General features: G+C 44.9%; 1 pseudogene across 1 annotated transcript in view; it reads right to left on the reverse strand.

Annotated features, from left to right (window-relative positions):
- Positions 1-17,979, reverse strand: part of LOC311137864 (E3 ubiquitin-protein ligase TRIM62-like) — a 41,129-nt pseudogene extending 23,150 nt beyond the window's left edge. Inside the window, exons 1-2 of the transcript XR_014615468.1 lie at positions 17,923-17,979; positions 16,310-16,891 (exon numbers count right to left, since the gene is read on the reverse strand). The product of XR_014615468.1 is annotated as an E3 ubiquitin-protein ligase TRIM62-like (transcript). The remainder of the gene's footprint in view (positions 1-16,309; positions 16,892-17,922) is intronic.
- Between the last annotated feature and the right edge of the window lie 4,304 nt (positions 17,980-22,283).

Below are 22,283 nucleotides of genomic sequence, written 5' to 3' on the forward strand. Positions count from 1 at the left end.
TCATATTTTTATGATTTGGTTTGGCTAGCTTGTTAGTAAAATGTTTTCCCCCCACACTGACTGGACTACATTCCAATGGCATTATCTTGCACTGCATGCAGCTAGCCTCCTTGACTGTTCCTGAGAACAATCATTTACGAATAAAGAAACCAAAAAAGCATTCCTTCCCTTATAGTCATGGAAACATGGAGCTCATACCACAAGACCATATTAATGGGACTGACTGATTGTGAAACCGATAGCCTGTAATGGTCTCCTCCTCAAGTCTTGTCAGTTACTCTGTGTCAGGGACTGGGCTTGTCATGGGGCCAGGACGATACCAGTATCGCGATACTCATTAGTACTGTGGCAAGGAAACAAAACACATAGCGGATTTATCTTCTTTAGGAAAACAGCCCTAATGTTGGAAACAAACAAAAATCATTATGTTGTCATCCAGAGTCACATGTATTTATTTTTCAAGCTATAGCACACAATATTTTACATACAGCAGGTTTTTAAATGACCAAAAAGTTTGGTCTGCTTCGTGTTTAAATTTTTGTCATGGAAAAATGTCACAGCCCTATCTGTGCTTATGTTGGGATCAGTGGAAGGGTCGTGCTCCATGAAGGCATGGCAATTCTAGCCCGCTAGCTAGCTGGTGGGGTGGACTGCATACTTTGTCCCTGTGTTATCCAGGCCAATCTGGTGATTAGGTTGGGTCTGCTGTGTAGAAGCCATTACTTACCCTGATGTACTGTAGCCTACATACTGTGTCTGGGGACCAATGTTCTGTACGTCAGCAGACAAGACCCCACCGGCTATTTACAACTGACCACTGCTGTGTTCCCTCAGTCGCCACCTTTACCCATATCTACATTCTGGTCAGTTGTTCCACAGACTCAGCTAGTGAGACTTTTGTTATCGTACCTAAACAGGTCTTTCAGATGCCACAATCAAGGCATCAAGACGTGTCTAGGGCTAGGGATTGATTTGAGATTGGGCAATATATCTCTTGCGCTGATGAAGGCAGAAAAACTGTAGTGTAGCGCAAATAAGCTTTGACATAACTTAAATGCATTAGTTGTGCTCATAAATCAGTTAGTAATAGTGACTCCGACATAAATTTGCGTTCTGTTCGACCCACCCACGCAAAAACAATTACACAAAACAAATGCGTAAATATGTGTATGTGACCAATAAAATGCGATTTATGAAGAGGACAAGCTGAGGTTTTCGAGAGAGAGCCACTGCCATTTCAGTTTAGATTTTCAGTGACTTGAGGAGGAGCTCTAAAGAATACAGCATCCTGCGCCTCAGACCTCCTTGACCAGGGGATTATCACCGAAACCAAATATATATACAGTGAGGGAAAAAAGTATTTGATCCCCTGCTGATTTTGTACGTTTGCCCACTGACAAAGACATGATCAGTCTATAATTGTAATGGTAGGTTTATTTGAACAGTGAGAGACAGAATAACAACAAAAAAATCCAGAAAAACGAATGTCAAAAATGTAATAAATTGATTTGCATTTTAATTAGGGAAATAAGTATTTGACCCCTCTGCAAAACATGACTTAGTACTTGGTGGCAAAACCCTTGTTGGCAATCACAGAGGTCAGACGTTTCTTGTAGTAGGCCACCAGGTTTGCACACATCTCAGGAGGGATTTTGTCCCACTCCTCTTTGCAGATCTTCTCCAAGTCATTAAGGTTTTGAGGCTGATGTTTGGCAACTCGAACCTTCAGCTCCCTCCACAGATTTTCTATGGGATTAAGGTCTGGAGACTGGCGAGGCCACTCCAGGACCTTAATGTGCTTCTTCTTGAGCCACTCCTTTGTTGCCTTGGCCGTGTGTTTTGGGTCATTGTCATGCTGGAATACCCATCCACGACCCATGTTCAATGCCCTGGCTGAGGGAAGGAGGTTCTCACCCAAGATTTGACAGTACATGGCCCCGTCCATCGTCCCTTTGATGCAGTGAAGTTGTCCTGTCTCTTAGCAGAAAAACACCCCCAAAGCATAATGTTTCCACCTCCATGTTTGACAGTGGGGATGGTGTTCTTGGGGTTAAAGGCAGCATTCCTCCTCCTCCAAACACGGCGAGTTGAGTTGATGCCAAAGAGCTCAATTTTGGTCTCATCTGACCACAACACTTTCACCCAGTTCTCCTCTGAATCATTCAGATGTTCATTGGCAAACTTCAGATGGGCCTGTATATGTGCTTTCTTGAGCAGGGGGACCTTGCGGACGCTGCAGGATTTCAGTCCTTTACGGCGTAGTGTGTTAACAATTGTTTTCTTGGTGACTATGGTCGCAACTGCTTTGAGATCATTGACAAGATCCTCCCGTGTAGTTCTGGGCTGATTCCTCACCGCTCTCATGTTCATTGCAACTCCACGAGGTGAGATCTTGCATGGAGCCCCAGGCCGAGGGAGATCGACAGTTCTTTTGTGTTTGTTGTCACCTTCTCACCAAGCTGCTTGGCGATGGTCTTGTAGGCCATTCCAGCCTTGTGTAGGTCTATAATCTTGTCCCTGACATCCTTGGAGAGCTCTTTGGTCTTGGCCATGGTGGAGAGTTTGGAATCTGATTGATTGATTGCTTCTGTGGACAGGTGTCTTTTATACAGGTAACAAGCTGAGATTAGGAGCACTCCCTTTAAGATTGTGCTCTTAATCGTAGCTCGTTACCTGTATAAAAGACACCTGGGAGCCAGAAATCTTTCTGCTTGATAGGGGGTCAAATACTTATTTCCCTCATTAAAATGCAAATCAATTTATATATATATTTTTTATAACATTCTGTCTCTCACTGTTCAAATAAACCTACCATTAAAATTATAGACTGATCATTTCTTTGTCAGTGGGCAAACGTACAAAATCAGCAGGGGATCAAATACTTTTTTCCTCACTGTATATATATATATTTTTCACCTTTATTTAACCAGGTAGGCCAGTTGAGAACAAGTTCTCATTTACAACTGCGACCTGGCCAAGATAAAGCAAAGCAGTGCAATAAAAACAACACAGAATTACATATGGAATAAACAAAACGTACAGTCAATAACACAATAAAAACTATATATACAGTGTGTGCAAATGTAGTAAGTTATGGAGGTAAGACAATAAATAGGCCATAGAGCAAAATAAATACAATTGAGTATTAACACTGGAGTGATAGATATGCAGAAGATGATGTGCAAATAGAGATACTGGGGTGCAAATGAGCTAAATAAATAACAATATGGGGATGAGGTAGTTGAGTGGGCTATTTACAGATGGGCTGTGTACAGGTGCAGTGATCAGTAAGCTGCTCTGACAACTGATGCTTAAAGTTAGTGAGGGAGATAAGTGTCTCCAGCTTCAGAGATTTTTGCAGTTCGTTCCAGTCATTAGCAGCAGAGAACTGGAAGGAATGGCGGCCAAAGGAGGTGTTGGCTTTGGGGATGACCAGTGAGATATACCTGCTGGAGCACATACTACCGGTGGGTGCTGCTATGGTGACCAATGAACTAAGATAAGGAGGGGATTTGCCTAGCAGAGATTTATAAATGACCTGGAGCCAGTGGGTTTGGCGACGAATATGTAGTGAGGGCCAGCCAACGAGAGCGTACAGGTCACAATGGTGTGTAGTATATGGTGCTTTGGTGACAAAACGGATGGCACTGTGATAGACTACGTCCAATTTGCTGAGTAGAGTGTTGGAAGCTATTTTGTAAATGACATCGCCGAAGTCAAGGATCGGTTGGATAGTCAGTTTTACGAGGGCATGTTTGGCAGCATGAGTGAAGGAGGCTTTCTTGCGAAATAGGAAGCCGATTCTAGATTTAACTTTGGATTGGAGATGCTTAATGTGAGTCTGGAAGGAGAGTTTACGGTCTAACCAGACACCTAGCTATTTGTAGTTGTCCACATATTCTAAGTTGCAGTGGAGGGTGCAGAGCTGGTGGCCGGGGTAGGGGTTGCCAGTTGGAAAGCATGGCCAGCCGTAGCGAAATGCTTATTGAAATTCTCAATTATCGTAGATTTATCAGTGGTGACAGTGTTTCCTAGCCTCAGTGCAGTGGGCAGCTCGGAGGAGGTGTTCTTATTCTCCATGGACTTTACAGTGTCCCAAACATTTTGGAGTTAGTGCTACAGGATGCAAATGTCTGTTTGAAAAAGTTAGCCTTTGCTTTCCTAACGGATTGTGTATATTGGTTCCTGACTTCCCTGAAAAGTTGATATCGCAGGGGCTGTTCGGTGCTAATGCAGTACGCCACAGGATGTTTTTGTGCTGTTCAAGGGCAGTCAAGTCTGGGGTGAACCAGAGGCTATATCTGTTCTTAATTCTGCATTTTTTGAATGGGGCATGCTTATTTAAGATGGAGAGGAAAGCACTTTTAAAGAACAACCAGGCAACCTCTACTGACGGAATATATCCATCCAGGATACCCGGGCCAGGTCAATTAGAAAGGCCTGCTCGCTGAAGTGTTTTAGGGAGCGTTTGACAGTGATAAGGGGTGGTAGTTTGACCGCGGACCCATTACGGAAGCAGGCAATGAGGCAGTGATCGCTGAGATCCTGGATGAAGACAGCGGAGGTGTATTTAGAGGGTAAATTAGTCAGGATTATATTTATGAGGGTGCCCATGTTTACAGATTTAGGGTTGTACCTGGTAGGTTCCTTGATCATTTGTGTGAGAGTTTAGATTGTAGGACGGCCGGGGTGTTAAGCATATCCCAGTTTAGGTCACCAAGCAGTACGAACTCTGAGGATAGATGGGGGGCAAGCAATTCAAATATGGTGTCCAGGGCACAGCTGGGGGCTGAGGGGGGTCTGTAGCAAGCGGCAACCGTGAGAGACTTATTTCTGGAAAGGTGGATTTTTAGAAGTAGAAGCTCAAACTGTTTGGGCACAGACCTGGATAGTATGATAGAGCTCTGCAGGCTATCTCTACAGTAGATTGCAACTCCGCCCCCTTTGGCAGTTCTATCTAGACAGAACATTTTGTAGTTGGGGATGGAAATTTCAGAGTTTTTGGTGGCCTTCCTAAGGCAGGATTCAGACACTGCTAGAACATCAGGGTTGGCGGAGTGTGCTAACGCAGTGAAAAACTCAAACTTAGGGAGGAGGCTTCTGATGTTAACATGCAAGAAACCAATGCTTTTACGGTTACAGAAGTCAACAAATGATAGCGCCTGGGGAGTAGGAGTGATACTGGGGGCTACAGGGCGTGGGTTAACCTCTACATCACCAGAGGAACAGAGGAGGAGTAGAATAAGGATACGGCTAAAGGCTTTAAGAACTGGTCTTCTAGTGCGTTGGGTACAGAGAATAAAAGGGGCAGATTTCCGGGTGTTGTAGAAAAGATTCAGGGCATTACGTACAGACAAGGATATGGAAGGATATGAGTACAGTGGCGGTAAACCTAAGCGTTGGGTAACGATGAAAGAGATAGCATCACTGGAGGCACCGATTGAGCCAGTCTCCGCGTGTATGGGGGGTGGGACAAACAAGCTATCTGAGGCAGGCAGAGCGGGACTGGGGGCTCTACAGTGAAATTGTATAATAAGAACTAACCGAAACAGCAATAGGCAAGGCATATTGACATGGAAGAGAGGCATAAAGCAATCACAGGTGTTATTCGAGAGAGCTAAGACAACAACTGGTAATGGCTAAACAGATAAACAGGACAGATAAACAGGATGGGGTACCGTGTAAAGGAACAGTCCAGCAGGCATCAGCTGTGTAGCTGGGTGATCATAAGGTCCAGTGAACAGCAAAAGGAGAGTCCGGGAGCAGTTCGATGGCTGCTATTGCACAGGCTAGCAGGAGGCACGGCTGTTGATTGCGTATGCTAGCGGGCCGGGGCTAGCAGATGGATCTTCGTGGTCGTCGCAACGGGAAGCCTGTTGAAACCACATCAGACGATTACGTCGGCAGACCAGTCATGATGGATCGGCAGGGCTCCATGTCGACACTAGGAGGTCCCGTCCGGTTGACAGAGAGGTAGATAGCCGGGAGATGGGCCTGGCTCGAGGCTAGCTCAAGGCTAACTGGTGCTTGTTTCGGGGCAGTGTAGGGCAGTGGTGATTAGCCAACAACAACATCCATTCGGTTGCAGCTAGCTAGTTGCGATGATCCGGTGTTAAAGGTCCAGTAATTCAATGATTCCGGCAGAAAATCCAATATGTTCTGTGTCGATAGCGTGCTGTGCAGACTGGCCGATAATTGCCCAGGCTAGAGCTGACTGGTAGGTAGTGCAGGCCACGGACAATGGTGAAAACCGGTAACGGTGGCTAATTGCAAGTAGCTAGCGAGTAGTTAGTTAGCTGGCTAGCTGGCTAGTTTCAGATGGAGGTTCTTGATAAAAAGGTATAAGAAAGAATAGAATCCGTTCCACATTGGGTGAGGCGGGTTGCAGGGAAGTACACTGCTCAAAAAAATTAAGGGAACACTAAAATAACACATCCTAGATCTGAATGAATGAAATAATCTTATTAAATACTTTTTTCTTTACATAGTTGAATGTGCTGACAACAAAATCACACAAAAATTATCAATGGAAATCAAATGTATCAACCCATGGAGGTCTGGATTTGGAGTCACCCTCAAAATTAAAGTGGAAAACCACACTACAGGCTGATCCAACTTTTATGTAATGTCCTTAAAACAAGTCAAAATGAGGCTCAGTAGTGTGTGTGGCCTCCACGTGCCTGTATGACCTCCCTACAACGCCTGGGCATGCTCCTGAGGGATCTCCTCCCAGACCTGGACTAAAGCATCCGCCAACTCCTGGACAGTCTGTGGTGCAACGTGGCGTTGGTGGATGGAGCGAGACATGATGTCCCAGATGTGCTCAATTGGATTCAGGTCTGGGGAACGGGCGGGCCAGTCCATAGCATCAATACCTTCCTCTTGCAGGAACTGCTGACACACTCCAGCCACATGAGGTCTAGCATTGTCTTGCATTAGGAGGAACCCAGGGCCAACCGCACCAGCATATGGTCTCACAAGGGGTCTGAGGATCTCATCTCTGTACCTAATGGCAGTCAGGCTACCTCTGGCGAGCACATGGAGGGCTGTGCGGCCCCCCAAAGAAATGCCACCCCACACCATGACTGACCCACCGCCAAACCGGTTATGCTGGAGGATGTTGCAGGCAGCAGAACGTTCTCCACGGCGTCTCCAGACTCTGTCACGTCTGTCGCATGTGCTCAGTGTGAACCTGCTTTCATCTGTGAAGAGCACAGGGCGCCAGTGGCGAATTTGCCAATCTTGGTGTTCTCTGGCAAATGCCAAACGTCCTGCACGGTGTTGGGCTGTAAGCACAACCCCCACCTGTGGACGTTGGGCCCTCATACCACCCTCATGGAGTCTGTTTCTGACCGTTTGAGCAGACACATGCACATTTGTGGCCTGCTGCATTTTGCAGGGCTCTGGCAGTGCTCCTCCTGCTCCTCCTCGCACAAAGGCAGAGGTAGCAGTCCTGCTGCTGGGTTGTTGCCCTCCTACGACCTCCTCCACGTCTCCTGATGTACTGGCCTGTCTCCTGGTAGCGCCTCCATGCTCTGGACACTACGCTGACAGACACAGCAAACCTTCTTGCCCCAGCTCGCATTGATGTGCCATCCTGGATGAGCTGCACTACCTGAGCCACTTGTGTGGGTTGTAGACTCCGTCTCATGCTACCACTAGAGTGAAAGCACCGCCAGCATTCAAAAGTGACCAAAACATCAGCCAGGAAGCATAGGAACTGAGAAGTGGTCTGTGGTCACCACCTGCAAAACCAGTCCTTTATTGGGGGTGTCTTGCTAATTGCCTATAATTTCCACCTGTTGTCTATTCCATTTGCACAACAGCATGTGAAATGTATTGTCCATCAGTGTTGCTTCCTAAGTGGACAGTTTGATTTCACAGAAGTGTGATTGACTTGGAGTTACATTGTGTTGTTTAAGTGTTCCCTTTATTTTTTTGAGCAGTGTATATTTAGTTGAAGGATGAAAATAAATATATACGAAAAAGACAACAAAAAATAATTGGCTATTTACACGAGCATACTACAGAATACACGACCGCACTGCTACGCCATCTTGGATAATATGTGACCATGTCATCTTAAATAAAGCTTCATAAGATTAGGCAAACGCTCTGACCGTATGCATGTTTGTTAATTTAAAAATGATGTATGGAGTATGTGTAAGAGACATAAATCTCCATGGAGAACATCCTGTCATTGCACGCTACGTGCAGCGAGACTACAGAGTTAACAGGCAGATTTGTTTGCCTTCTCCATCTTGGCCGCCCTGGACGCAGTTGTGCACTCAGTAGCGTTGTCTCACTGTGGCTGGCTTCGTTATTTTATTGCTTGCCAGCATTGGACTTATGCACACACACACACACACACACAAAATAAACACGTGCACTCACACTCTGTCAGAGTTGAGGCCAGGCCAGATACACATTGTAGCTCCCAGTCCATCCATTCACTTTCCATCAAGTCAATAAACACAGGCACTCACACTCTGTCAGAGTTGAGGCCAGGCCAGATACACATTGTAGCTCCCAGTCCATCCATTCACTTTCCATCAAGTCAATAAACACAGGGGTGAACCAGGCCCTACCACAATGCTAAAGGTTTGGGCCATGGGACAAAGGTACCTCTACCCTGACTTTAGCTTGAAACATAGACTGAACAAAAACAGGCCAAAGTGGCCACTGGCCAATTAGATTCCAAGTACTTGCTGTGGCCTGGGGGTGGGGGTAGAGACTGCAGTTGTGTAGTGTCCCGTCTGTGTGTGTGTGGGGGGTGGGGGGGGGGGGGGTGATTAATACCATGCAGGGCCGGAACAACAACAGGACCAACAACTTGGTCTAGTTTCAGGACAACCAGCATACACACTCAGTTTCCTCCACCCCCTCTCCTTCCAGAGCTGCTTTAATATTCAGCTTGGCTTTCCACCTAAATAATCCAGTGAGGAATTTAAAGGAACTGGAGGGCTCCCTGTAGGTTCACTTGACACCACATGCACAACAAGCCCAGGGGTCAGACTACACAGCGATAAGGATTTCCCTGCATGCCTGGTAACAGAACGATGCCGGTAACAGAATGGCGCGAGACTCAGATTTTTCACTTTAAAGTGTATGCCAAAGTTAAACAAACATATAAACTATGCACAATAACTACTTTTAACAATTCCCACTGGTTTTTGTTTGGCATACATTTTAAAGTGAAAAATCAGTCTCAGCATCATTCTGTTAATGTGGAATTGCCCTCTCTCATCCCATTGCACCTGGACTGAGAAGGGGGAGATATCGGAGTCACTGGGTAAACAGAGATAGGCCTAACCTACATTCATAAAGCAGCAGAAACACAGTGAACAGGTAAACGACATCACCAGACAGGCTTCTCCCCCCACACCTGGAGCACCATTCGAATGAAGGGGGAATGAAGGGGTTGGGCTGTGAGGCTCACTGATGGAGCAGTAATGAGGACTCCCATCAACAGCACGCCTAATTAAATCATCTGGCGCTAATCACGGACACAGGGAAAGAATCACAGGAGATTATGGCCCAGACTAGCCCTGGCCCCTGAACAATGGCTTGTAATCTGGGATGCTAAATCCAAAACTAATCAGGAGTGTACAGCTCAGAGCCTTCGGGCTTGGCAGGGGGTCTGAGGCTGTCCGTCCACACATGCCCGCACAGACACAGCACAATACTAATTACATTGCGTACATGCTTACCACTTAGGCTGCTCTAAGGAGAACTAAAGGAGGGCTGTGTATGGGTTATTACAGTCTACATACCCCACTAGACTAGCATTTAATATCAACTTTTAATACTCAGATGAGGTTGTCGCAAGGACAAAATTATATCCATGTAAAAGATTTCCTTGCAGATCTGTACAGCAAAACCGTGTTAGGAGGCGATTTCCCTGCTGATCTGTACAGCAAAACCGTGTCAGGAGGCAATTTCCCTGCTGATCTGAATTACACTGACTTGTGTACATCCAGTGCTGGGGATAAGACCTTACTGTACCTTAAGCTGTCAAAGTCAGGACACAGCACTTCTCCTTTCATAGCCAGGCAGACATGGCCAGCAAATCCTTCTCCTGATCCTCTCCTCTCTCCTGCCAGACCTGTTCTCCTGCACACACAGTCCTCCCCAGGCAGTCTGGCAGGAGGCCTGCTCTACAGGCCCAGGGTGTGACCAGCATGGACTGACTACAAACAACTAGGCTATATATCTACATCATTACACATAATTTATCCTAAGGTATTCCACTGCCACAGTATCAACTAGGTGAACTAGCGGAAATGGGCATTATAAACCCACTGCCCTATTTCTCCCTGTGTTCTTAAGGCTCGCTCCCATCGCACCAAATGTGGATCTAGCGTTCACTTTCTGATTGTTCAGCGCGTTGTGTTTTAGGGACCATCACCTGTAGAACATTTTTCACCCGATTCTACATGTAAAATTAGACATTTTACAGCTTATAGAAAAAGGGAGAGTTGGACTGTAATAAAACAGATGCGGGGACCAAAGAACAAAGAATGGCCTCAAGATAAAAGGAATGTTGGTCAATCAGTCGATAACAGTGGAGACTAATCCAAATCTGAACAGTGGAGTGACCACTCCTTCAGCGTAATACATTCAAATCTCTTACCAAGAGAATGCAAAACCAGCAACCTGCCGCAACAGTCCATGTATTATCTCAATTATGCTCAATTCAGTTCTTCAATGACACAGTGTTAAAAAAGACAAACATGCAGTAAAATGAATATGAATGAAGACGATATGGGTGAGCTTGTCATATTCCCATGGGAACCGAGAAGTATAATGCACAACATCCGACTTGCCCATTGTAAATATACAGAAACTCCTCTATTCAAACAGTACAGAGCAGCAGATGTAGGGTGTGTGTGTGTGTTTGTGTAACTACCGTCTGCAGTCTTGTGCTTATCTGATCTGTCAGTTAATAAACCCATAACAAGGTTTTAACAACACTTGCACTTTCTACGTAGATAAAAAAAAAGAAGTTTTAAAAACATATTGTTTCACTTGAGAGCCCTTGGCAGGGCTTGGCTCAGCAAGCAGCCTCAGTGGTAGCAGCAGTAACAAGTGAAGTAGCTACTGCATCTTCATGACTGAGGACGTTATGTCTGTATGCGTCTAACAGAACATGACTGTTCTGCCTTTCCCCATGGCTCTGTTTCCGCATGAATGCAAACGCTGTCTCTTTCTCTCTGCAATGCCACCCTGACTGACCGCTAAACTGTTCAAACGTTAGCGAGTTCTTTTTTTATAGATTTCTTTACTCTGCCTGGCTCTGGGAACCACCTCTCTCAGAAGAATAAGGAATGAAGAGGAAGATTAATGACGGGATAGAGAGAACAGGAAAGTAAACGAGAGTGAGAGAGAGGAAAGAGAGCTGGAGCGGACTGGGACAGGCCTCAGGAGAGAGCCATTGGGTGCCCTTGAAATTTCCTGAATCATTTACTGCAGCAATGGCCATACATGTGAAAGGGGGGCTCAGAGAGAGCTGTGTGAGAAAGTGAAAGATTGAGCGAAAGAGAGAGAGAGTCCTGGTTAACCCCTGGAGGGACACTTGCTCCTCTCTTTCCCCTGGTTCAAATACCAGTGGAGCAGGTAGGAGGAAAATGTTAACACATCCTCAACCTCTGTGTTCTGGACCAGATAACGATGAAATAATAACTGGGGAGGTCTAACGGAGAATGGTATACAGGAGCTCCCTTTAACTGAAAGACCTTGGTGGAGATGTTGAACACCACAGCGCTCCCGTAGACCTCATAGCGGTAGAGCAAATCAGGGGGCCATTGGAGACTTTGCTAAAGCAAACAGATGTGCTGCACCCCTACCACAGCCTCCAGCCTATCCCTCAAAACAAAGTCTCTGGAGCTCAGTTAGTCCCCAAATCCCTGTATAACCGGGGCTAAAGAACACTTCTCCTCTAGTTTGGGTTTCCCATCACCGCTGTCCGATTACAAGCGGAGCAGAAAGAGGTACATGTCCCTGGGGCCACTGGAAAGCAGGCAAAGGCTCTCTCTAACCCCAAAATACTCCTGTCCCCGTCCCCATGCTGTTCTGCACACTGACAGACCTCATTACAATTAAGGAACTGGCCTTAGTGACTCCAATTTGTCTATATGGAACTAAATGTGCTGAAAATAAAGCACACATTCACAGCAGCCATACAGGTCTGATAAGCTGTGTGGTGAAAGATACAGTTGAAACAGCAATCTCCCAGTCTGTTTTTAGATGGTAACAACATGTAAAACAAAACAACCAGCGAGCACCATTATCGCATCAAACAAAGTAGTCAATTCACCCACAACACTTCAGACTAATAGGCAAGCAAATGAAATCAATATTTAAATTAGGTTAAACCAATAACCAATTAAACATGATTTCAATTTCTGTATTTGTACAGGGGTAGTGCTGCTAGCCATGCCATCCTTTATGAACAGAGGCATACAACCCTCCTAGGCAGAGTGCATGAGACTTTTTCCCTCAATCTCTGCTCCCTCAAGCAAATGGCAGAGCTGCCAACAAATCTCTCTCTATACCACCTTAATATCCTTTACATTGAAAGGCATGTGCGCAGACAGCGTGTGTGTACGTGCGTGCGTGTGCGTGGGCAGCAGCATGTGTGTCACTGAGCTGAAGTGGAGGACATGCTATCTAGCGCATTATAGATTTGACTGCAGCATGGATCCACAGGAGAAAAGGATGTCAATCGGCAGGAGCAAAAGCCCCCTGACATGAGCAACAACAACCAACAACCTGCCCCCGGTCAGAGCAGAGGAGTGACATTTTTTTAACATTTTACATTTTAGTCATTTAGCAGACGCTCTTATCCAGAGCGACTTACAGTTAGTGATTACATTTTTTTTTTTTATACTGGCCCCCCGTGGGAATCGAACCCACAACCCTGGCGTTGCAAACGCCATGCTCTATCAACTGAGCTACATCCCTGCCGGCCATTCCCTCCCCTACCCTGGACGACGCTGGGCCAATTGTGCACCGCCCATGAGTCTCCCGGTCGCGGCCGGCTGCGACAGAGCCTGGATTCGAACCAGGATCTCTAGTGGCACAGTTAGCATTGCGATGCAGTGCCTTAGACCACTGCGCCACTCAGGAGACATGCCAAGCTATGGAGATTAAACCTTCTCTCGCTCACAGCCCAAAGAGTAGCTCCTGCCCAGGACAACCAAAGCCCTGGCTGGGCTCATCTGTGGGCAGGGCCAGGCCAACAGACTATCAACAACATCACTTACCTGGCTCAACATATATGTTGCAACAGCCAGGGCATTTCATCATCTTTAAGGCGCTCAGTGCAAAACCAAAATGCTTATGCGTAAACAGCAAGGTAACCAGAGACATTTTGCTATATCCCCCGTCTTCCAATAGGTGAATGGGCGATATAGCTACAGTATACTGTAACCTAAAAGCAAGCTTCCCTGGGCAAACTACTGCTTTGAGAGGTGAATTGAAAAGCAATGTTTTAACCTAGGGCAGTAGACCTGGTGGAGGAGTCAGTCAGACTACAGCCGTTTTCTCTGCCTCCTCCTCCGCCTCCCAGTGGCCTGTTGTACAGATGAGTGCTCTCTGACTGAGAACCTCCTCAGGGAGATGCAGTGTCATTACAGCCAGAGAGGGAACAAGAGGAAGAAAGGTGTGTGTGTGTGTGTGTGTGTGTCTCCACCAAATTCCATCCCTCCCAGCAACAAATACCCCTCAGTCTCACCTGACAAAAACCGAGATCAATCCCATTCAACAGAGACGTCCTACCTGGCACCTCGAGTGCCTTCTGAACACTTTCTTCTGAGTTGAACATTGCTTTTAGACACCTCTGTTCATCACACCGTGACACTTAACTCAGCATTACCAGGGCATGGTGTTCAAAGTGAAGTTCTACCCAAAGGCAAAACCATTGCGCAACAACACGTTTCTTTAACCGTCCAACTGGTGTTTGTCAGCTAAAAGCAATGAAAAAATGAAAATGAAAATGAAACTGAAAGAACTCTCATAAAATATAATGACTTGTATTTGAAGTCAAACTCATAGGGACATGTTTGTTTCCGTCGCTTCTCTCGGGGTCCTGTAGATCGGGGCAGCTTTTTAACCTCCTGCTGTAATGTTAATACTAAATGTCACAACAGCTCCCATTGGAAAAGGCTCCAAGGAGAGAGAGAAATTGTCCAAGAAGAGCAGCATGTTGTACTAATTAATCCTCTTTTGAGATTACACTGCCCTGACCTTTTGAATGCTCCAAGGCAGCCTAACTACACCAAGATGGACAGTTTCAAGGCTCCTAGAGCTCTGCTCCCACTTCATAATGTTATAAGAAGACAGCAGCAAGTAGACCCAATTGAACTAGAGGGAAGGACATATGAAATAGGCTATCAAGCCTTTGACTGTCAGGTACTCAACATTAAAAGAGGAGTCTAAGAAAACACAATTTCATTTTACATCTACATTTTAGTCATTTAGCAGACGCTCTTATCCAGAGCGACTTACAGTTAGTGAGTGCAAACTTTTTCATACTGGCCCCCCGTGGGAAATGAACCCACAACCCTGGCGTTGAAAGCGCCATGCTCTACCAACTGAGCTACAGGGGACTACAGTGTGCAATGAGGGGATAACATAATGAACATTCAGAGCCTGCAGCCATCCCACAGATAGCCTAATGGCTGTAGGGCAGAAGGGGGATTGAGGAAATTATTTCAAAGGGCACAAAGACATAAGAAGCCAGTTCTGGTCATGCATTTTACATCTACATGAACGGAGCACATTTTCACCCACTTCCCCTTCCGGACTCCCATTTGATACAAAATGTATATTACACGTTTCCTTCAAATTCCTTGAAATCTTACCAGAGCCCAATTTACCAGCTAACTACTAGTCAAACTGACCTTCAAATCACACAAGTGTATCCAATTATATGTATTGTACCCCCATCGTAAAATAACCAGTACACTGAGCAGGATAATTGGTGTGGCTAGCTATGAAAAAACGTCATGATGTAGTTCTTATCAGTAGGAAAATACTGTACTACAATATTCACTCCCCAAATACATTTACATCATTTAGCAGATGCTCTTAGTCAGTGTGAACTACTGCAGTCAGTCAGGAGATTGTGTAACCCCTTCAGGCTGAAAACAGCAGCTCGAGTGTTAACCATAAGCACTCAAGTCTGGTCCTTTTTCAGAGCTCCCTCCCTGGTGTTGACCAACCACAGTGTTAATCAAGTGCTGCAATATCACACCTCTGCTCTGGTCCGACAGTGGCTCGGGACAGAGAACGCGTCTATAGCTGCCTTGAGTGTTGACAGATTTAAGGGTTTAATCCACAAAATGGGATTGGACTTGTACTATTACACATACTGTAACAATGGAGTGCAAAGAAAGAGAAGAGAACAGGATTAGCTACAATGCCAGAGTTATGGGATTGGGTCTCTGTGGGACTAATAAAAGTGTGGAAGAAAAGGCTAACAATATTCATTGACTAAGTTTGTGGGAATATTGGGAATATCAATTGAATTGGATTGTTGCTCTACATACACTAGCATTAGTCTATACAGAGATGCTATTAATTTTTTCAGACTACATATGTAATGCCATGATGTAACTAAATCAGCTGAATCCTTATTCTTTGTGAGTCCAAATTAAGGACAATTGTAGCAATTGAAAGGTCATGGAAAGTCAGCCCATAAGGGTAGAGGAAACGGCTTGATGGGATTTCCTAGTGCCCGATAAAACATTGATAGAAAATAAACCACCACGTATAAAAAATCTCATGTCCTTATTCGACCTCTGTTTACTCTGCCAGAGGGGCAAAGATGGTGTGGTAATTTACTAATCAATGGTTGGTCCTCCGCCCCTTGGCAGAAGATGTTTGCTTAGACTACATTATAGAAAAAATAATATTGTATGACTGACAATAGCGTTCCTCTGGTGTTGTTCATCTTTTGAGGTTAATACATCAACAAGTTCCCCTCTCAATAGTCAGGTTGTTAAATGGAGCTCAGTTTCAAAATACTTTCATATTTGAAATGATAAGGGTAAAATAATCAAGCATGTCAAAAATTGACAACAGAATATAAACAAATAGGTTAGTTTTCATGAGATGGTTTTAAACTACATCAGTTCCCACGGTAGGACCATCTACCATCTAATAATGGTAAAAATCAGAGTATGTTCCACTCCATTCCCCCCTAATTCAACCCCTGAGCCCTGACTATGACTATCACTGTTACAACTTAGAATTCTGGACACCCCAGGGTACTAGACGAGGAGAAAGGACGTCCAATGGAACTGACCTGTATCTCCTCGTAGGCCTCGTCAATAGTGGTGACCTGGTGTTGCTCGTGTAAGGCTGGCTCGTCACAGAAGAAGCATACCAGGCTCTTGTCGCTCAGGCAGAAGAGCTTGACCTTCTCATGGTCCTTGCAGGGATAGGAGCTCCTCTGTGCGTTGAGGATGGCGTCCAGCGGGAAGGCTGAATAGCGCTCCACGATGTTGGACAGCTTGAGGCTTGGGGAGAGAAGAGGGTCTGCGAAGGTCCTCCTACACTCAGGACAGTCTCGGGCACCGTGGGGCTCCTGCCTGCTCCAGTGCTCAGTTATACACTTTCGGCAGAAATAGTGCTCACAGCCAAAACTAACAGGGTCCTGGTAGATACTCAGGCAAATGGAACACAAAAGCTCGTCCTTCAAACAGCAAGCCATTTGCAAACACTGAGGTTGAAATGCATCTAACTGCACACTGCTTGGGAGCAGAATGCACCTGGCTATATTTTTCAATACAGTGTTCTAGCCTGAGAGATCACGTCAGGGTTTGGTTCTTGACTGGCTGTTCAATGACACCCACTTCAGAATCTTGGCCACTATTCTTTGATCTTCCTGTTGAGGCAAAAAAACTGCCATGTCAAAATACAGACATAGCCATCTAATTCACAGAAAGCAGCAATTCACACATATGGGTAACGTCATGCAAAAATAGATACATAAAAGTAAATCTGATAAAGGGTTAAAGCAGTAAACCAGCCATCTTTGCATTTTAGTCATTTAGCAGAAGCTCTTATCCAGAGCGACTTACAGTTAGTGAGTGCATACATTTTCTTCTTCTTTTTTTTCATACTGGTCCCCCGTGGGAAACGAACCCACAACATGCTCTACCAACTGAGCTACACGGGACTAGTATTCATCTCTTGGTAAACAATTGCCAGCAAGGATAGGTTGTGGTCGCTGGAAGTTATGATTTTACCACTTGTTAACTAGGAAATTTGAACCACTGTCAATTCTATGGCCTTTGAATGGCATCTGTGGTAAAGCAAAAGCATAGAGCTTTTTTAACAGCATGGTTACATTCGCATTGTCTTATACGACGATGGAGTCGCTCAACACAGCAACTGCAGTATTTTGACCTGTCCTCCCTTGCCTTGGACACTGGCCGAATGAATGTCATAAGCTAGCAAGTTAGCTAACGTTAGCTAGTTATGCTTTGTAGTTAGCTAGTTATACGTCCAATAATGACCACCGGCTAAGAATCAACATGTTTATAAAAAAACGAAATAAGTGAGATAGCAAGCTCCCTTCATTTGCCATACAACTTACTTAATTCACGTTTGTTACCTGGCTATTTCTGCATTTTGTTTCGCTTGTCAGCTAATATTTTCAATAAAAAAACTGTCTTAGCTTAGCTGTCTAATTGGCTAACTAGCTAGTTGCCTTGCTGCCCAGCTGGATTAGTAAACATAGCTATCTGCCTCCTTCATAGGGAAGAGAAGTTGATCAATTTACCATAGCAAATCTCCTTAAATAATGTTATTTTAAATAATTGTGCTTTTAACGCGACCCTGTCTGACATTTTCCAAAATAATCAAAGAAGACCGCCCCACATCAAGTAAATAATTTCAGACAACCTCACTCACCGGCATTCACTGCACCCAAACTGACATCCACTGCTGCTCATTCAGTCTCACTCTCCTTCAGAAAGGAATGAAACACAGCAATAGAACAAACCAACGACTCCACCTGCGCAACTATGGGGGTCACACTGCCACATCAAAACTCTTCGTTCAATCTGTGGTTGCGTATTCACATACACATGTTATTTGTTTGTTTGTTTGAGTTAAAATGTAGAAAGCGTAAGTGATTACGTACATACAAGTACATTGATGAAGGAAAAACATTGTCTACTACTGGAGAGAAATGTTGTACCCCTATAAACGAATGGAATCGCGCAAACTTCCTCGCGCTCAGCTGACAGACAAAGCTTAGTTCCGCCAGCACAGCAGCACTAACTCCAAAGGCAGTAAAGTCACAGAGTTTCTAAACCAGAGGCACAACATTGCAAGACTTCCGGGAACGCTTTCGAAACAGACCAAGCAGACCAGGCTGGGGTTTGAGACGTCAATGACAGAAGTGAAAGATTCTTCATTAGCTGTTCATTTTCTCGAAATCTAAAGGCACAATCTAGATTTGAGCCAATGTCTGCCGAGGGGTTTGTGTTGATTGTATGTTAAATGGCGTCCCTTGAGAAGGCAAGAACAAGATGTATGTCAGGAGAAATGCAGTATTATCATAAGGAGACCTATACTTGGAATACGGAGGAGGAATGGAGGGAAAAACAGAGGCAGAGGAGGTCTAAGAGAGAGGGAAGAGGGTGAACTTGAGTCGGTTAGAAATGGCGGGAAAAAGGGAGATGGTTTGTTAAAGAAGAATGGTAGAAAGTGTAAGCAGAGTGAGCTGAAGACAGGAGGAGAAATGGAAGTGAATGAGGGAGAAGTATCAGAGGTGGTAGGTGTGGTGAAGTTCTCGGAGCCCGAGGCTTGCACCGAGGGTCAGGATAAAATTGAGTCTGTGACAGTAGGAGTGAAGTTTTTGGAAAAAAATGGACCCTTGCCTTTTGACTGATCCATTTGTGGTTTCAGGATGGGTGAAAACAGAGTTTGGTGCTGTGGAATCGGTGAGGGTAACCAGAAGTGGTCTTGTGATAATTGTTTGTGTTTCTGCTGGTCAGAGGGAGCAGGCGCTCCGCGTTAAACGAATGGGGGCAAGAGATGTGAATTGTTTTGTTAAAAAAAAAAAGGGTGCCATTGAAAGGAGTGATTACTGGGGTAGCAGAAAATGTGAAAGTTGACCAACTGAAGGGGAAGATTCCCAGTGTTTGTGATGCTCGTCGTTTGGTGCGACGCAGACAGGGGGGCGTGAGTGGTGAAACAGAAAAGTCGTTTTCTGTTCTTTTGAGTTTTGATGTTGAGTCTTTGCCGGACAAAGTGATGTTAGGATATATAAGTTATCCTGTACAAGCTTTTGTGCTTAATACGTTACGTTGTTACAGCTGTCAAGCTTATGGGCATGTGTCAGTAGTGTGTAGGAGGGAGGTTCCTAGGTGTGAGAAGTGTGCAGAAGGACATGAGACAAATGAATGTGTAGCATTGGGGAAAGTAGTGGTATGTGTTAATTGTAGGGGTGCCCATGGGGCTGGGGATCAGAAATGTCCCATGCGAGAGAGGCAGGTTGAGGTTTCCAGGGTTAGAGTAGTGCAGAAGTTGTCAAATGCTGAGGCAGTGAAGAAAGTAGAGGGAGATGGGTCAAGGGGGAGGGATCCTGAGAGGAGTGGATCTGTACCAGTACAGAGGGATAAACCAACAAGTGATATATGTTTCAGTAAGATTGGATTTTTAGCATTTATAGCAATAGTTATCAACTGTACTGTAGGGATGGAACTTAAGTCGCAGAAAATGGAGGTTGTGGTGGCAGCTGCAGAGAGGTATTTGGGTGTGCGAGACTTGATGTCAGAAGAGTTACAGGGTGTGTTAAGTGGTGGTGTTCCATTCTTTCAGGCTGTTGGCCTGAGGTAGGAATAAATAGATTTAAATAGTGGAGTAGGGTGTTTATTTTATTTTATTTTGAGTCTAGTGTTAGATTGTAGGGTATTTGTTTATTAAAAAGATTCTAGCAAAGTATAAGGGGGTTATACTCCAGTCTAGTAGGTGGCGCTAATGCAACATTTATTGGCTGCCAACCGTTATTAAACCTCATCGAAGAAGAAGAGCCAATGTCTTAAGTAGTTGAGCATTTTATTACTACAACTTTGTGAAAGTGACAGTGGTTCAGCACACAAGATATTTCATCACTAGCCCAACACCATCAGCTTCGCAAAAGGCAGTCTACAGTGTAAGCATCCTATTCTACAGTGGTTTTCAACTTTTTTGAGTTATTGTACCCCAATCACATTTTCTGTACCCCTGAAGTACTCAATAATAAGTTGAACCACTGCCATAGTACACCCCTGCTTATTGACTTAGAATGTAAACTCAACACATAGATAAATAAAACATAACATTTTTAAATGAAACAATTTTTCTTGTAAACATGGAGATCATAGCTACGCTTCTGAAAGTGCAGTGGCTTTCAAAAGTAAGCTGTATCAGACAGAGGAGCACAGAGATGAGCTAATCAGGTAATTGCACACCAAAAACAAAAAGGGAGGACAGACTGCGGGCTACCTGCAGGAGTGTTACTAAACCGTTAGAGGAAAGAAACCTCCTGAATGAAAAGCAAAATATAAATGATGATTTGTACTCCGGTAAGACATGGTGGTGATCATTAACAATGTTATTGAAATAACACAGCTAAAATGCATAGGCATAAGAGAAGTGTTTCACAACATAGCCAATTGTTTGTTCTTTTAGATTTCCTCATGGATTTGTTTACGAGACCTGAACATCAGTACTTCAGAGAACAAATCCACTTCGCCTTGACCCTGCACCTGTACAGTCCCAAATAATATTATTTTCTCAGTGAGAAACTACCCTTACCTAACCCCAGGACTTTAATGTGGTACTGTTGATGCTCAATACAAGGTCTTCATTAACTGGTGTCAGTGCAGGAAAGCCACCCAATCCCAAATCAACCCCTGCCCCCTATACACTTGTAAAGATCATGAGAGGCACATATGAATTCTGTGCCAGGGACACTCGACCATCGACTACTGTACATTCTCTACGGGAATGGTCTCTTCTCCAAATGGTTCGCAGGTGTCCAACTTGGTGTTCATCATATTCATAAGAATAAGAGAGGGACAGGGTCAAATAATATCATTAATATCCATAATGGCTATAAAGGGCACAAACACTTCACATCCCTATGGTCACATTGGTTTTCATAGAGGTTTTTTTTTGGGGGGGGGAAGGGGGCACAACATTCTTCTGATAATATAAGCTGCCATCGCAGCATAAATACAGACCTGGCTCAGCAGCACAATCGGCTGAGCTTGGGCCAGGCACGACTTGAAGTCATCAGGCCAAGGTGTCCTCTGCGGTGATCCTAAGGGCTCAGGCCCTCCGGCAGGGGAGACACAGAAAGGGGGGGCATACACATGTCCATAGATAATAAAAAAGAATATTAAATGTAATCCAGATTGTCTCTCAGATACAAGTGTACAGTGGGGTAGAGGCTAGGCATTGATTTAGGATTGGGTATACAATTATCTGGCAATGACGGCATAAGTCACTTTCCCATCCTCAAACTCTTCATGGCGATAACTTAATGCATAAGCCTTTCATTAACTTTTAGGTGGCTGCAAACAATTGACGACAAGCCAGGGATCAACCAATCAGTCATCGAGGCTCTTAAGACCAAAGCCATCTCAGATCCCGAACAATATACCAGGTGAGAGATGTGATTATCCCTAATCAATCATGAATTCCTAATCTATCATCACAGCCACTTTGGAGGGGTGGTGGGTAGGAATTCCTTTCAAAATCAGCCTAGACACAAACCAATATCGTACATGGTTTTCTATAATCATGACCACATCCATGCAGGTGCTGTCTGATGCTGGATGGGATGAGCATACGTCAGAACGTCCTGTATAACTCGACATCAGATGACAATGTGGGCCTTGTTGACATGGCAGACAACAAGGGCAGTAAGAGGGAAGCCCGGCAAAGCCTTGGTGTTTATGATAGTGGGCCTTCAAGGCTATTGGAAGGCCCCAGTGCCCTACTTCTTCACCCGGACACTTACTGGGGAGGTCCAAAAAACACTAACAGAGCACATCATTGCTACCCGCAATGACAATATAAATGTGGAGACGCTGACCATGGATGGGCATGCATTGAAACACAACAATGTGTGATCTTTTTGGCTGCCAGTTCGACCTTAAGACCCAAGAGACCACCGTAACGTCCTTTACACCATCTGGGGTTGACAAGCCAACACGTTTTTTTTTAGATGCATGCCACATGCTCAAGCTTGTTAGGAACTCACTGCGCTGATATAA

The sequence above is a fragment of the Coregonus lavaretus genome (assembly GCF_964263955.1).
Source record: "Coregonus lavaretus genome assembly, chromosome: 12".
In the NCBI taxonomy this organism is placed as follows: domain Eukaryota; kingdom Metazoa; phylum Chordata; class Actinopteri; order Salmoniformes; family Salmonidae; genus Coregonus; species Coregonus lavaretus.